Source organism: Dufourea novaeangliae, unplaced genomic scaffold, assembly GCF_001272555.1.
Source record: "Dufourea novaeangliae isolate 0120121106 unplaced genomic scaffold, ASM127255v1 scaffold109, whole genome shotgun sequence".
Classification (NCBI taxonomy): Eukaryota; Metazoa; Arthropoda; class Insecta; order Hymenoptera; family Halictidae; genus Dufourea; species Dufourea novaeangliae.
The window spans coordinates 3,248,827-3,264,263 of NW_015373997.1; the positions used below are offsets into that span (position 1 = coordinate 3,248,827).

The 15,437-nt window shown below is 37.7% G+C and overlaps 2 non-coding genes across 2 annotated transcripts; one reads left to right on the forward strand and one right to left on the reverse strand.

Annotated features, from left to right (window-relative positions):
* Window positions 1-6,409: 6,409 nt before the first annotated feature.
* Trnad-guc lies at window positions 6,410-6,481 on the reverse strand. The gene has a single exon. It is a non-coding gene; the product is annotated as a tRNA-Asp (tRNA).
* Window positions 6,482-15,056: 8,575 nt separating this feature from the next.
* Trnad-guc lies at window positions 15,057-15,128 on the forward strand. The gene has a single exon. It is a non-coding gene; the product is annotated as a tRNA-Asp (tRNA).
* The last annotated feature ends 309 nt before the right edge of the window (window positions 15,129-15,437 follow it).

Consider the following 15,437-nt stretch of genomic DNA (forward strand, 5'->3'; position numbering starts at 1 on the left):
AACAGAGAGGGGCGAGGTGTATCGCGGAGGCCAAGTACCTCACCGGCCCCCGAACAATCAACGATGGAAGAAGTTTCTACTTGGGTGGCAACTCTTCACCCTTTCCTTTCCCCTCGCCTCCCAGCCTGTGCAGTTCCATACGCGCAGAAGAGAATTAGCAGTGGGGGCCGTGACACAAATTTTTCGGTTGCGATAAACTTTCGCTAATGGACGGCGGCACTTCTTACTAACTGCGAAATCCACCGTGTGAAACAATTAGGGGCTGACATTCGAGATTCTGGCGGAAGGACGGATTATTATGTATAACCACAATATCTTGGAAATATTAATTACTGGGATCAAAGATGTATAATAATTACACTGCGGATTTAATGCACCTATCGCGTTCGCCAGTGCATCACACGCAATAAAATAAAATCTCCACTCAAGACTTAAACCATAACTGGTAAGCTGGGGTCTGAGGAATCCCATGAATATTTCAACAATATTTCATTTTTAATAGAGAATCACAGAGATACTTGTTTATCTCGGTGTTGTGTTACGTAAGAATTCAAAACAACTAACCGTGTAATAATTAATAAATTATAAAATGTCCACAACACTAATTAAGTGTTACTATAGTTTCTCCCATTTTTAACGATTTCTTGACTATATAAAATATTGAATAAAACACGTACAATTCTATTTAACTACGATTCATAGAAAGTCCTGAAGAATTTTAAACAACAAAAATAGGTTCGGGTTCAAATAATTTTCTCCCGAAGTTTCATGAAAAAGAATCGTGTTATATTGCCTCAAAGGATGATGAAACAGTACTGTAGTGCATCCGATTCAGCATTCTATTCGCGCAAACGGCCCGAACTGGTTAACTCGTTAACGGGAGGACTCAGGATCGCTCGTTTTGCTCGATTTCCACGGATAATTGATCGATGCCGCTATCGTAAAACATCGCAATGATTTCCTTAATAAGGAGGCAATAACACCTGTTCGCCGTAATAGGAGAGTAACCAGCGCGATAAGGAAGAGCGAAGGAGAGGGAAAGAAGTGGACGGATTTCTTTCCGCGAACAAAGTTGCCACTGTCATTAAGTTAAACGGGCGTCAGTCAACTTGATCTTCATTCGTTCTTGGCGTGGCTACAACGTTTGTAATAACTCGTGGTTTCCTCCTCGTGCTTTCTTTTTCCACTGTCCGCCCAGAGATTGTGTACAATGTACTCTGCCCGAAAATTACAACCCCCAAACAGTAACAACAGACAGACTTCAAAAGGGTTGAACCAATCTCGAAACTTCAATTTCTTTCATTTCTTTTATAAAAAACGAGACTATATTTTTGCTTTGTACCTCATGGAAGTTCATTACAATATAATGGAGACGTAATTTCTTTTGACAACATATTCTTTAACTTGACTGACAACATCCCTTATCAGAATGTCATAGGTCATCAAAAGACCGTATATTGTACTGTAAACCATTTCTTGTAATGTTGGAAACCCGGCAAGTCAATAATACACCGATGACAATATAGTAAATGTTTTTTTAGGAACTGCAAGGCTTGTAATAAACGATTTGCATTTAGACACGACTGAGTACACTATACTATGGAATTGAGTTGTTATTGACGATGTTGCGAGTCTCGTGTATGAATTAAATTTGAATTCCGCATCTTCCCGGGGAGCTTATATACAGTAGTATTAGGAGGGAGTCAAATTACCTTAGGCCCTTAGCAACTAAATAGGAGGAAAACCGAACTTTGTACATATCCAGACTTTGAAATGGAAAGCGAAGCGATGATGAATAACGTATTTGAGAAATACTGTTATTTCTGTTTACTGTTGATTCAAAACTAACAGATGGTTAGTCATCCAACAATAATTAATATAGATCATTTTTAATATAGAAAAAGAACACTAGGTTTTTAGCAAAGATTCCAAAGATTTTCTTCAAAGATACTCGTAACTGCAATATTTTTAAAATTCTCATCCCACAATCGCAATAAAAAGTCTCTAATTTAAGTGACTCATTGTCTTTACTTCGGATAATTTCCTCCTTTATTACGTGATCTATAAAAGAAATACATATAAATTTGATTGGCATAAGAATTTCCAATGAACTGGCAAATTCGAAAATATTAATTTTTCTTTTTCATACAAACAAAAATCAGAATTCTTGCATTTCTTCATTTTCACGCCGTTTCAACACCTTACGCTCACAGTCGAGCGAAAATAATTATTTCTCTTTTCCCGGCGAATAATGCACGCTCGATCGTCATCGGAAGATCGAGGCTCACGGAAAGACGAGCGGTCCCGTCGAGTTAATTGCTTGCGTGCAATCAATTCGATATCGAAATTGTTCGACCCGTGGAAAAATAACAGAGGCGAAAACGGCACGATCAACAAATAACACGGCTAGTTTTAATGTTTAATATACGTCCCACCGTGCGATATTAATACGATGTATTGAAATAACCGATCGTTTTCGTTTAATATTTATGAGCTTCGAGCATTAAATATGGCCGGCACGGTGAACAGGAACTGGGTCAGTATAATAAGCTTTTCGACGGAACGATCTGTAACTATTAAGCGATTACGGTTCATGAAACGGAACTGTTCGAAGTTTGGTCGCGATAGTAACTGGAAGCAACTATAGGGGGCTAATGATACGGTGGGCCAAGTGGAACAATTCTAATTGTTTAGCGAATTGTGTTAGCCTGGTCTGCTGATATTGATACTCTGGAGGTGGAACAGTTGGCTGGCAATAGTTACATGGAGTTTGGGCAGAAAGCATTGAAAATACCCTTCTGAATGCGGGAGTGTTTCTAGAATTTCGATCAATTTCATGGGACTTTTAATTTATTCGTTACTATTTATTTTGAACCATCAAAATGAATTTGATGGTTCAGTTTATCAAAATGAATTTGATGGTTCAGTTTATCAAAATGAATTTGATTAATTAAATTTCTTCACAGATTCACACGTACAACAAACGTGATCATGAATTTATTGTCATCCAACTAGCATCGACACTATCATCCGTTAAAATATTCAAACAAATTCATATCATTACCGTTCGTTCTAATGAAATTTAATATTCATACATATTAAATTTAAATTGAAACCTCCGACTCATTATTGTAAGACAGGTTAATGATTATAATAACGATCGTATACCTATAACAATGAAAAGCACGTCCTGCCAGGTAGCAAACGGGTTTTCCTCGGTAATAGGCCGAATTATTTTCACGTTAATTGAGTCGACGTCACTAGCAGCCGGCGATGTTTCCGGAGCGGTAGTTGCGTATCATTCTAACAGTAATAAGAGAAAAGGGATCGCCGTTCTTAACGAATTAACGACGAGACGTGCCTGTAACGGCGAGCACTGCCGAAACTCCGGGTCCGTCCACGGATGAAATTTATTATCCGGAATCTCCGCCGTATACCCCCTCCACCCCGAGACAGAATTAAGGCGGATTCTCAAGGCGTCTTCTCCGCCGCGCCACCTGGCGAAGGGAGGCGTGGTCCCATCCCGTGATTCCCTTGGACCCCGTCGCGTGTTCTCAAGATATAACTCAAACGGAGGGGTAAGTGCATTACATGTACCTAAATCTGGCGTTCGATCGTACCCCTCTTATTAATAATTATACACGAATGGTCGTTTACTGCTGCGGTCGCGGGGCCTCCGCGTTAATTGTAAATTGCGACTGCGTGCCGAGTTCGCGAGAATTTCGTCCACAAGAACCAGGGATATTAAGGTCGGAAATTTTTTTATCGAAACGTGTACCGAAATGTCTGTCTTATACAAGATCTTCGGAAAAAAATCTTATCTGAAAGGTAAGTTTGCTTTTTCGTTTCGTAGGATTAAAATTAAATTTTCTGTTGAAACTAAATGGCGCGCTGGTGATTTTATGGTGAAGGAACGTACGTTTCTTGAAGAAAATGTGGATTTAATTTTTCGATGAACATATGTCAGCGTTTCTTTAGCTCCCGCGCGCCAGATGGGTGAAAGGATCACGACGCGCCACGTGGCGTATGCGAGACAGACCTCATTGTATAAAAGCGAATACTTCATGAATAAAAAAAAATGAACCAAAAATATGTAATTGCATCTGTTGTTTACTTTACGATAATGTGGAAAAACGGAACAAGAGTTTAATTAAAATACGTGTCATAAATTTTACGGAATAACGACAAGTATAAATTTCGATACAAGAAAAAATAAATGGGCATAATTTAATTATAGAAATTTGAAATTAATAAATTTGAAATTTGCGAAACGATGTCTTACATTCATCCCGTAATTTCGTAGGATCTACAATAACTAACAATACCTATTATAGGATGGCGGGCATTCGAAAACTGATAAGGTTTGGCCACAGATGAATGGATAAGAATTTAACATGGGTGCCTGCACAGACTATCAAGTGATCTAAAAAAAATATAATTCTATTTAAAAAACCAAACTTGATCTTCATATCTCTTAAAATAATAATATTAAAAAAATTCACCATAGCCACCTAGTGCTATTCAATTTTATGTAAACAGTTTTCGTGTATTTCAAATAATTTAGGAAATAACGAACTGTACAGCGTTCGCGTGGACACCCTGTATAATAAGTATAACATACTTATGTATAAGAACTTAATAAGTATTTTTCCATGAGAACTGTTCTGTACAGGGTGCTGGTTTAGACAGACTCGAACAGTCTCTTCGACCAGGAAAATGTTTTTTGGGAAAACAGTGGGGTGTACTCCTAAGTGGACGTGCCTTCGATGCGTTCAGTCAATTCGTTACGCACAGCCTATTCCCGAAAATGTGTATACAAACTGTCCTCGTCTCCAGACGTGTCGCTAAGAGGCTGTGCGTAGAGAACACCCAATACGAAGTTTTAGTGCTAAAGCGGCCCATGGACGATATACGATTTATCGTACAAATTGTCATATCGTCCATGGGAGCCTTCACATTATCGGCTTTTAAAATAATATTATAAAAAGACAGAATTATCTAACTATCTTCGATCACAAAGAAATTATAACCCACCCATTCGATCCCAAAATTCCAACTACCCCTCGGCACCGATTACCCAAACCAAATATCTTCGAAATCGCAAATTGAATTTCTTCGCTCAAAAATTCGAACCGAACCAGGCGTTCAAAGGCCCACAGACGCTCGTTCGTGATCCGTTGGTGCACGATCAACACCTTGGTTCCATGGTCCACGTGAACGTACCACGAAAAGCCAATTCCCCCGGCCAGTTAGCCAACAATGCCGCAAATTGCGATCACGTTGTTCCTCCCTAACCAGGGAGAGTCCTCCCTTCACGGGGCTGACGGGATTTATTGGGCGAAATCATCGCCGGAAGCAGGTGAAATTAAGGTGGATTCACGAGGTGTCCCTAGTCGCGGTTCTCGAAAAGGGGCTAAGTACCACCATCACCACTGGTGGATTCTTCGTGTATATGTCGCGTGCAACGACGGTGTAATTCAAAAAACGGCCTCGCGCGTGTATCACGTGACCCTAAATCTACCCCTGATTAGGGCTTATTACTGGTGAACACGATCGAGAACCTCCAGCTCGGAGGGAGAAACGATGTCTCGTTGCGTTGAGACTCCTCAGAGCTCGGTTCCCCTCAGGATGGAGATCCTTATAGGCGCAATTACACCGGGTAATTATGTTCTCCTCCTTTTCCCCACCCTCTTTCGTGACTCTCGTTCGTTGTCCAGACCCCTTGGTCTCTTTCTGACCGTTCAACGATCCTCCGGAACGAAACGCTCGTTATTATCTATCGTCTATAAGGACGTCCCTCTCCTGTAAACAGATACATCCGCGGATTGCAATGGGAGTACGAGTAATTATAGTAATTCACCGACGCGCGGGGACGCACGAACGAAATATCGGGTTTACGAAATCGTTCCGTGACACGATTTTTGTCGTTCCCCGGGGGTCTTGCGATGATTGTCCATCGAGCCTTTCAATCGAACTGGATAATGTACAGAATTGTTTTGGTCTGTGAATGAAACAACGTTCGTGAGGATTTTCGTTAAATAAATAAAATACTGATTTAAGATTTCAGTATTATTTAACGAGGAAAATTGTGTGTGGTGCACAACTGTTCGAATCGTTATGTTATAACCTATAAATTATTAACGGATAGTTATAAATATGAAGAATTTCATAAGAAATTTAATAAATAAATACATTTTTTATGATTTTGCAAGTAGTATTGATAAAGATTTACTAAAGAAGTAAATAGTAGTTGAAAATCTATGAATTATACATATTTACGTAGATAATATTTATTAAACTTAATTGCGTTGTAATAAATACTGCAGTAATTGAAAAAAGAAAATGCGGTCAGTGTTCAAGAGTGTAAAATATGTTTTTCAGTGTTTCTTAAAATATAAAAAAAATAATCCTCCCCGGCGGGGAATCGAACCCCGGTCTCCCGCGTGACAGGCGGGGATACTGACCACTATACTACCGAGGACTTTCTTGAAGAATAATTTTTATAATTCCGTTTTCTAGTGTATGATCGTTAATATTAAATTATTATTATTAATATATGCATGTCTCATTCTAAGTTACTAGTTCCAGTCCGCTGTATAACATATAACGAGGTCTGTCTGCGTTTTCGTTCCAGGAACTGAATGTGTATCGATTACAATCTCCACGCGTCGACAGTCGAGCGCTTATCTTTGTTGTGTCGAAAGCCGACCGGGCTGTCTTTGTCGCACCGCTTGATGAATCGACGCTACATTATACTTCCAGACACTGTTACTAAATTTATTACTTCATTCGTTACTCAATAATTTTGTATTTTACCAAAACAATCTATATAAGAATTCAGACCTATTAAGCTTCCAATATTTTTTTACACAAATATAACAGCTCATAATTATCTTCAAGAATGTAACATTACTCACAGCTAATTTAATGTTAACAAATTAAAGACTTTTCTAGCTAATTTCGCGACGTGTTACTGTTACGACCGTCAAGAACACACTGGTCGATTTGCCATCGACACCTCGGAAGACGAAATTAAAGCGAGGAAGAAAGATGGCTTAGAAAGGGAATAAAGAGACCAAGGAACTGCGACCCGTAGGGGGTCAGGTTTCCGAAAGCGTGATGACAGAAACCAGATCCCAACGAGTCCGTGTGAAACTTCCATGCTATAGAAAGGAAAGATAAGATTAGATGAAGAAATCTTTTCACCCTCAAAATCGGACTTTTTAGTCACATATGTTCACCAAAATGTAAAAAGAAATTACACTAATTAATGTTTAGTCATAAAAGTAAGTATTCTAATATTTGCTTTCTAGAGACTTCAAAAAATATATGATGCAGTACTCAGAAGAAAGTCAATTCTAGTCCGAAATAGAGAAAATCCGAAAACTATTCAGCGTATTTTTGTCGCCTGTTAATTTTGTGACAAGAAATAACATTCTAACAATATATTTGTATACTGTTTATATATTTCTCCAAATATTATAATACAGTGGCGTGCAAAAGTTTCCGGACAAATAGATTCCTCAGTTTATTTTCTAAAAATGATATATTGAAAATGGGTTAAACTAAATAGTAAATACTATGAATCCTTTTATAACTTCTTTTATTTCTTGGCGTGGAAGGATGCCTTAACGCTTTGGAAATCGTACTCGAAGTGAGGAAAAATCCGTAAGGACACGACCGAGAGTCAGTCGTCCACTTAAGAAAGAAAATAGATCCGGACTGCATACAGTTTATTACCCAACCCTCAGGTCAAAACGTTACAGGCCTACGGGTCCCATGTCATCCGGTCTATTGTATCATTTTGACTAAAGCAGCGTTTCTCATACATAACACTATTCATTTTTGCTTACTAGCTGACACATTATAGTTACGTAGTAACAATCCAACACGATATATAAAAAAAGTATTTATGGTACTGTTTCCTTTTACTTGCCATGTCCATGTATCGAACATTAATTTGAGACATCGTTTTTGGAAAATAATATGAATAAATCTATCTGTCCGGAAACCTGTGCATACCCACTGTTCATCTATTCATTCATATTCCCATTTTACTTAAAAATCTTCCAAACATAAGTGCTTTACAATGAAGCTTGTGTAAACAGCGGTCTACTATAAAAAAATTAATTTCTTCTTTCTGAAGACTTGAAACACTTACAATGTGTAACAATATTTCACTTAATTTTCAATGTAAGAAAATAACAAAGGACAGTGCTTCCACAAAGAAGGTTAAAGTGCACCAGCTTCGACCAAAGACTGCAATATTCGTGAGAGAGAAAAAAAAAAAATAGACGGAGGCAGGATTCAATAGAGAATTTGCGGCGGCGTGCGTGCCGACAATAGCTAAGGACCATAATTGCAGTCTAAATATGCATGCTGGATACGGCTGTCTAGGCTGACTGTTCCATATTCAGCGATTAAGTGTGATGTACGAGTTTTGAGTGTCGCGGCATATCAAACAGGCGTGATCGTACGTGGAGTAATACCCCACCACTGTCTGTCGTCGTATCCCACCGTTCCCGTTCGTGTACCAATCCCCTCCCCCGCCCCTCAAATTCCCCCACCATGTGATAAATTCGCGCAATTAACTACGCCGTGCACGACATCGATGGAACGTACGTATCGCGAATGCTAAATGGACGGCAATACGATTCTTGTCGGGCCGCGATCGAAGGAGTATTTATATTACGGGCAGGGGTGCTGAATGTCGATTGGATTCGATTCGTGAAAATTAGAGTGCCCTGCGCAACGTTGAGTCCGTGTAACAAGTAGCAGAATTTTATTTTAGACCTTTGTTTTCTCTTTTACGTCGAAGAAAGAATTTACAATGGAGTATTTATAGAGGGTGTTAAACCCTTTCTTGGCAAAAATTTTGTTAAATATGGAAGATATCTTGAGATTATATGTTTATTAGAAATGAAGAAAAATATGTATTGTTTTGTTGTTTAACTAATAAATTGTTTGTTTCACAACATCGACTGATGATTTTCCTACGTGTTTCCTACATACGTAGTGTTTCTATTTATAAAAATAATTCTTATAAAGATTATTCTTCACTACGCTCGCAGTATCAATCAAATTCCTCACCTTCCTTCTGTGGACATACGTATTGACAATCATCGAAGAACCACCTTCAGGATACATCTGACCGAACCTGTCTGTCCAGATATTTCAACACAAAAACACAACCGCTAATACAATAACACAGCACGCAATCAAAAAAAAATTCGAACGCACGGTACACGAGCGAAGAGAAATTAACAAAAATAAACTCACTGTGAAAACAATTCAAGAAAAAGTAATCAAATAAGCGTATGGTTATTGAAGACGAATAAATACAATTTTTAAAATACTATGTATATAACACCACCCGTCGATGTGAAGTGACCGGACGCTCGTGAATAACTGATCACAATTTTCAACGTCTCAAGGATTGCATACCGTCCTTCACTTTCCCTAAGGGGATGGTTCTTTACTATGAACAAATTTGAAACTGCGTGTTATATACACAACCTTTCAAAGTCCTATTGTCAATCAGCGGGAAGCCATCGACATCTGGTCCGCGCGCGGTTAGGTTCCTCGGAAGGTCTGCAAGGACCGAGAACATTCGGACTTTCGAATGGCAATAAAACACGTGCGTTATATCTCAAGACTTTTTCAGTTCTTTAGAACGTGGATCTTGTCTACACGGGCACTCAGAATTTATTATGTTCTTAGTTTCGACAGCGTACAATATTTCCTCTCAATATTTACATCGTTACGCAATTAAAAAAACAACCATTTATTTTTCATAACACAAAGTGCGACTGTCAGCCAGTCCTGTGATATAGTGCGAATGGCCATTGTAAAGAAATCAACTAATTATAAGCGCGATTATAGATAGGAAGTACAGTAACCGGTTATTCTATGTTAATTACTCATATTATAACTTAAAAATATCTTCGTCACTTTTTGCTTAGAAAAATGGTGTAGAATTTTCATGTAAATGAATATTGATAAAAAAAACATAGCATTCTATTAAAAAAAATAGAAATGACCTTGAAATCTCCTCTATGCCTTTACCCACGCAGAAAATGGTTGTGTCATAATATGCCCCCCTCTATATAGTGTAAGTTTTGTAAATAACATTTTTTTCATGTTAATACAAATAATGGCAATATCCAAAATGGACATAGGTATTGCCCCACCCTGTATAGACGAAAATAACCAAAGAATATTGCTCTCGATGATTTCCTTAGGAATCCATCATCGGGACAGCCGCAATAAACGAAAAAAGATCCAGAGACAGCTTTTTCGTGGGGCAGGGAAAAAAAATGAAGACAAAGGGACTGGAGGAGTCGACGAGCAGGACTCGTCCAAGAGGGCAGAAAAGAATTAAAGAATGCCTTCGTCTCTGTGTCACCGCGCCCAATAACACGCGAGTAATCACGATTTAATGGCTCAATAACGTCTGTCCCATCGACCTGTCGCGGACCCACGAAACAATTTATCGGTCCCGCCAGTCAATAAATTCAACTGTTTGAGTTGTATACGGGGCCAGCACGGAGCCGCGAGCAGACCCCGTGCGCGCGGCAGGTTTAAATTTCAAAGCGGACGCACATCGAAATCGAAACGACGAATCCGAAAATGACGCGTTGTAAATTACACGACAGATAAATATCCGCTTGGACGCGTTTTGCCGAACAGCCTCGACTCATCCTACTCGGCGAATCAATGATTTCGATCGAATAACCGTGAATAATTGTTGACGAATGAAATAAAATTGCTTCGAATGCATATTCTTTCTTTGGATGATTTCTTATAAATTCTTATAAATTCTTGTCCGGTTGCTGACTGCATTTATGAATATAAACATAATATTAGGCATGGCATTTACTATTTTTAGCTAGTCAATAATAGTTAACAGATTACAACGTTATTGATAAAAAAATTATGTTCGGAAGCAATAGAAAAGCGATACGTACATTTCAATTATTTTGAAAATTGTGAGGCATTGATAAAGTAATGACAATCTTTTGCATAAATTGTTTTAATAGCGTTACGGTATTTTTATAGAATTTTTTTGTCACAGAATGTTAATATTTTATAAAGAAAGTACCAATACTTTTTCTACGGAGTCGTAACGAAGTTAGGTTTCAGAGGTTGCATGCTTGCCTCGAAATGTTTCGAGTGGGATCTGAAGGTGCGTGTGTGTGTGTGTGTGTTCCCGTGCGTGTGAGTGGTTACGGGCCCTTAAGGATAATCAAGTGCATCGTGAAAAAGGTCAGTTCGTTTCCGAGTACGTTTTGAAGAGCACGAGTTCTGTGTTATAGACCTGTAAGCAGTTTTTTGCGGATTTAGCGACTATAAAGTCACTTGAACAGTTGTGAACAAGTAGAAAAACATAATTACAAAAAGTACTTATAATATTTTAGGAAAGTATAGATCCCCAGAATCAAATTATACAATATTAATTCGCAATCACAAACTTTACGAAGAAGCTAAACTCATCCGTATAGACCTTTTCATTATAAAATTAATCAGAAATCACTGGTCGAATATCCGCAAAACCACCTCAAACTCTATGATCGATCATACAGTTTACCCGAATCCACTATACTTCGAACACACCCGTCAAACTGGCTACACTCTAATTCAAAATTCCAACAACTTACCATTCATATATCACTACAATAGGAAAACGTTCAATAAAAAAATATTGTACAATAAAGATACAGAAGCCGATGACAGTAATCTAAGATTTATGTATAAATTATCTAAGATAGATTTAAGCGATAAAAATAGACAAAACCGCAATAAATATTGGTGGCTGTGATAAGTAGGCAATATATAGCTAATAAGTCAAATACACCAATAGACTCATTTCTCTCCCTTTACAGGTTAGGTTAAGCTAAGACTACGCCAACGCCAAATTAACTGTAATTAACCAAAGATGTACAAAAATTAGAATACACGAGATGTATACCCGCGACTACGAAAACTTACGCGTCCCCTCCTCGATAGTATAGCGGTCAGTATCCCAGCGATTTTAATGCGGAACACGTGTCCTGAGGCAACTCGTTAAATAATAAGAGAGGGACTTCCTTGTACCTATGGCACCAGGAAAGTGAAGTTACTTTTAGAACGAGATTGCTCAGTACCGAAAAACCATCCTTTCCCGGCAGCAATTCATACCTGGATCACTGCCTGGCCGATACTAGAATTAAATTTCATAACATCAGATCTAGTAAAGTTAAATGCTTAGACTATCACAGTGACCATAAAGCCATGCATATGATAATCTCAATAGAATCCCGCCCCTTACTAGCTTTCGATACAGATAACTCCATCCAAAAAAGAAACTTCAATAATGTTGACTGGCCAAAATTCAAACAATTCTTGCAAGATAACAACGAAGATTACGACATCCCAGACAATAGAAACTTAAACAGAGACGAAATAGACATTCACCTAGGACAATTAAATGAACACATTTTAGAAGCAATAGACAATACAATACCATATCACGACTTCAATAAAACCTCCACAACTAAATTCATCACACCGCTCATTTAAAAATTACGAAAAGAAAAAAGTTTTCTAATCACGCAGGTAAACAACATCTCAAAAAATAATTCGCTATCGCTAGCCGATCCAGGTTAGAGTTTTAAAAAAACTATTAAAAAACACTAGGCACAAAATAAAATTAGCTTTTCAGGCATCGGTAAGCAATTACTGGGAACAAAAAATTACAAACATTTCAAAACACAAGTCAAAAGATCTATTTCCAAAAATAAACAGTATATTCAGACATAAAACATCTAGTACAATAGAAACCCTTAAAATACCACAGAACTCACACACTCTACTGCAAGAAGCAAATGTTAATATAAATTCACTACAGAAAGATAACGACAATAATTACATCATCAACAAAACAACAGATAAATTAAATGTCATAGGCGCGCACTTCCAAAAAGTTCATTTACAGAACGATCACCTGGGGAAACCACACTTAACAAGTATAATCAATAGAAAAATTAAGGAGTTAAAACAGGAAATAGAAACGGATAAAAGAAATAAAAATACCATCTGCAACTTTTCGGACCAAAATACTTCTGACAACCCCAATAGTTCACACATCCCAGAAAACTTCTTTACAAGCACAATTAAGTTAAGACTCACTTTTCGCAAACTTAACGGGAAAAAATCAGCCAGCTTTGACGAAATACCTAACATAGTATTAAAAAACCTACCGACACGATATATTTATTATTACGCAATCATATTTAATAACTGTCTAAACTTAGGGTATTTTCCCTCCGCATGGAAAACAGCTAAGTTAATCACTATCAAAAAGAAAGATAAAGAAGGGAACAACCCAACCAGTTACCGGCCAATAAGCTTACTACCCAATATCAGCAAAGTATTTGAAACCATCATCAACAATGCCATCAATAGTCACTGCACTGAAAAAAATATTATCCCAGAAACTCAGTTTGGATTTAGATTTCACCATTCCACCGTACATGCCATAACAAAATTCACTTCGGACATCTGCTGGGCTAGAAATGCCGGTGACTGCGTTGGGGCATGCTTCATAGATCTAGAAAAGGCATTTGATACTGTATGGTTAGACGGATTATTCTTCAAACTACTGAAAAAAGATTTCCCCAAGCATTTGATTAAAATGCTTTGGGATATGCTCCATGAGAAACGTTTTTTTGTCACAGAAGGCAATAGTAAATCCACCAGAGACTTCGTAATTGCTAACGGATTGCAACAAGGTACAGTTAATTCCCCCGTTCTGTTCAACATCTACATCAGTGACTTGCTCCAAATGTATGGCCTGAACAATACAGACGAAAAGAACAACAAATCAGCAATAGCCTTCGCGGATGACCTACTAATTTACATAAAAAACAGCAAACCATCGATCATAAAAACACAATTACAGGATCTATTTGAAAAAGTGCAGGATTATTTCCAAACCTGGAAATAAAAAATTAACACACATAAGTGTGAAACAATATTGTTTAGGCCATACATTTCGACCATCTCGAATGCAAACAACGACGTCAGGAAAAATTCAAAAAACTTTTCATTACACGCAGCAAATAATATAAACGAGACAATCCCCCGCAAAGATACAGTAAGGTATCTCGGTGTATATCTAGACTTCAAGCTAAACCATAATAACCATGTTAACATACAAATTCAAAAAGCTAGCAGAGCCTTCATAGCAAATAAAAGATTGTTTTACTCAAGAGAATTACACAAATCCGTAAAAATCATCTGTTATAAAACCTTGATAAGACCAATTCTAACGTACGGCTGTCAAATATGGTTTAATATTTGCGCCGGTACGATGGAAAAACTACGGGTCTTCGAAAGAAAATGCATTAGGGCCTGTCTGGGCAAGTATAATTCGCCAGAGTCGAACTATACTAAACTGATCAGTAATTACAAGTTATATGAAGAGGCTAAGCTAGTTCGCATTGACATCTTCATATTAAAGTTAATCAGGGACCACTGGTCCAAGGTACGCAACATCACATCTAACACTCTCGTAGCACACTCACTGTATCCAAACCCATTATATTTCAATCACACCAGACAAACAGGCTACACTCCTCCGGAATCCTTTGTCTACCTGGATGGCGAGGAGTATATCCAGAACACCGATAACTTACCGTTAATTTACCATTACAACCGAAAGACGTTTGACAAAAAAATCATATACGACAAAAACTTACAAGTGGACGACATTAATTTAAGATTCATGTACAGGTTATCAACGATAGATTTAAGTGACAAGACCAGGAAAAATACTAAAAAATACTGGTGGCTTTAATATATGTTTAGGTAACAGTCATAGATTAAGATTAGACACAGCTACAGAGTTTCATTGCCAAGTTTGTATATATCTAGACCTTAATTAAATTTTTAAGTTTAGATTTAAAAAAAAAAAAAAATACTGTAATTACATAGGCTAATTGCGTTAAATAATAAGATACCAAAGAACATAGTGCACATCAATGTGTACCTGCAAATACCAAAGTAGAAACACTGCCTCCTCGATAGTATAGCGGTCAGTATCCCCGCCTGTCACGCGGGAGACCGGGGTTCGACTCCCCGTCGGGGAGAAATGATAATTTTTTACCTTTTTCTTTGTATTCATTTACTCTCCTACTAGAGATTTGTTTCTTAAATTTATTTTAATGAAGACTTGTTCAATATTGTCTAGTGGTGAAATTAATAATAATCATTTTAAATGTTTTATGACCGCGATCAATACTCCACCTCCTCTTTGATAAGCACTTGTTTGAGGATTTCTATCGCAACGAAAAACGTTGTAGTCATTTAAACGTAGTTCTGAGGTAGGAATTTCTTTGGTTAGCCAAGTTTCGACGAAAACGATAATATCATACCTAATACTGGACGTAAACAAGGAA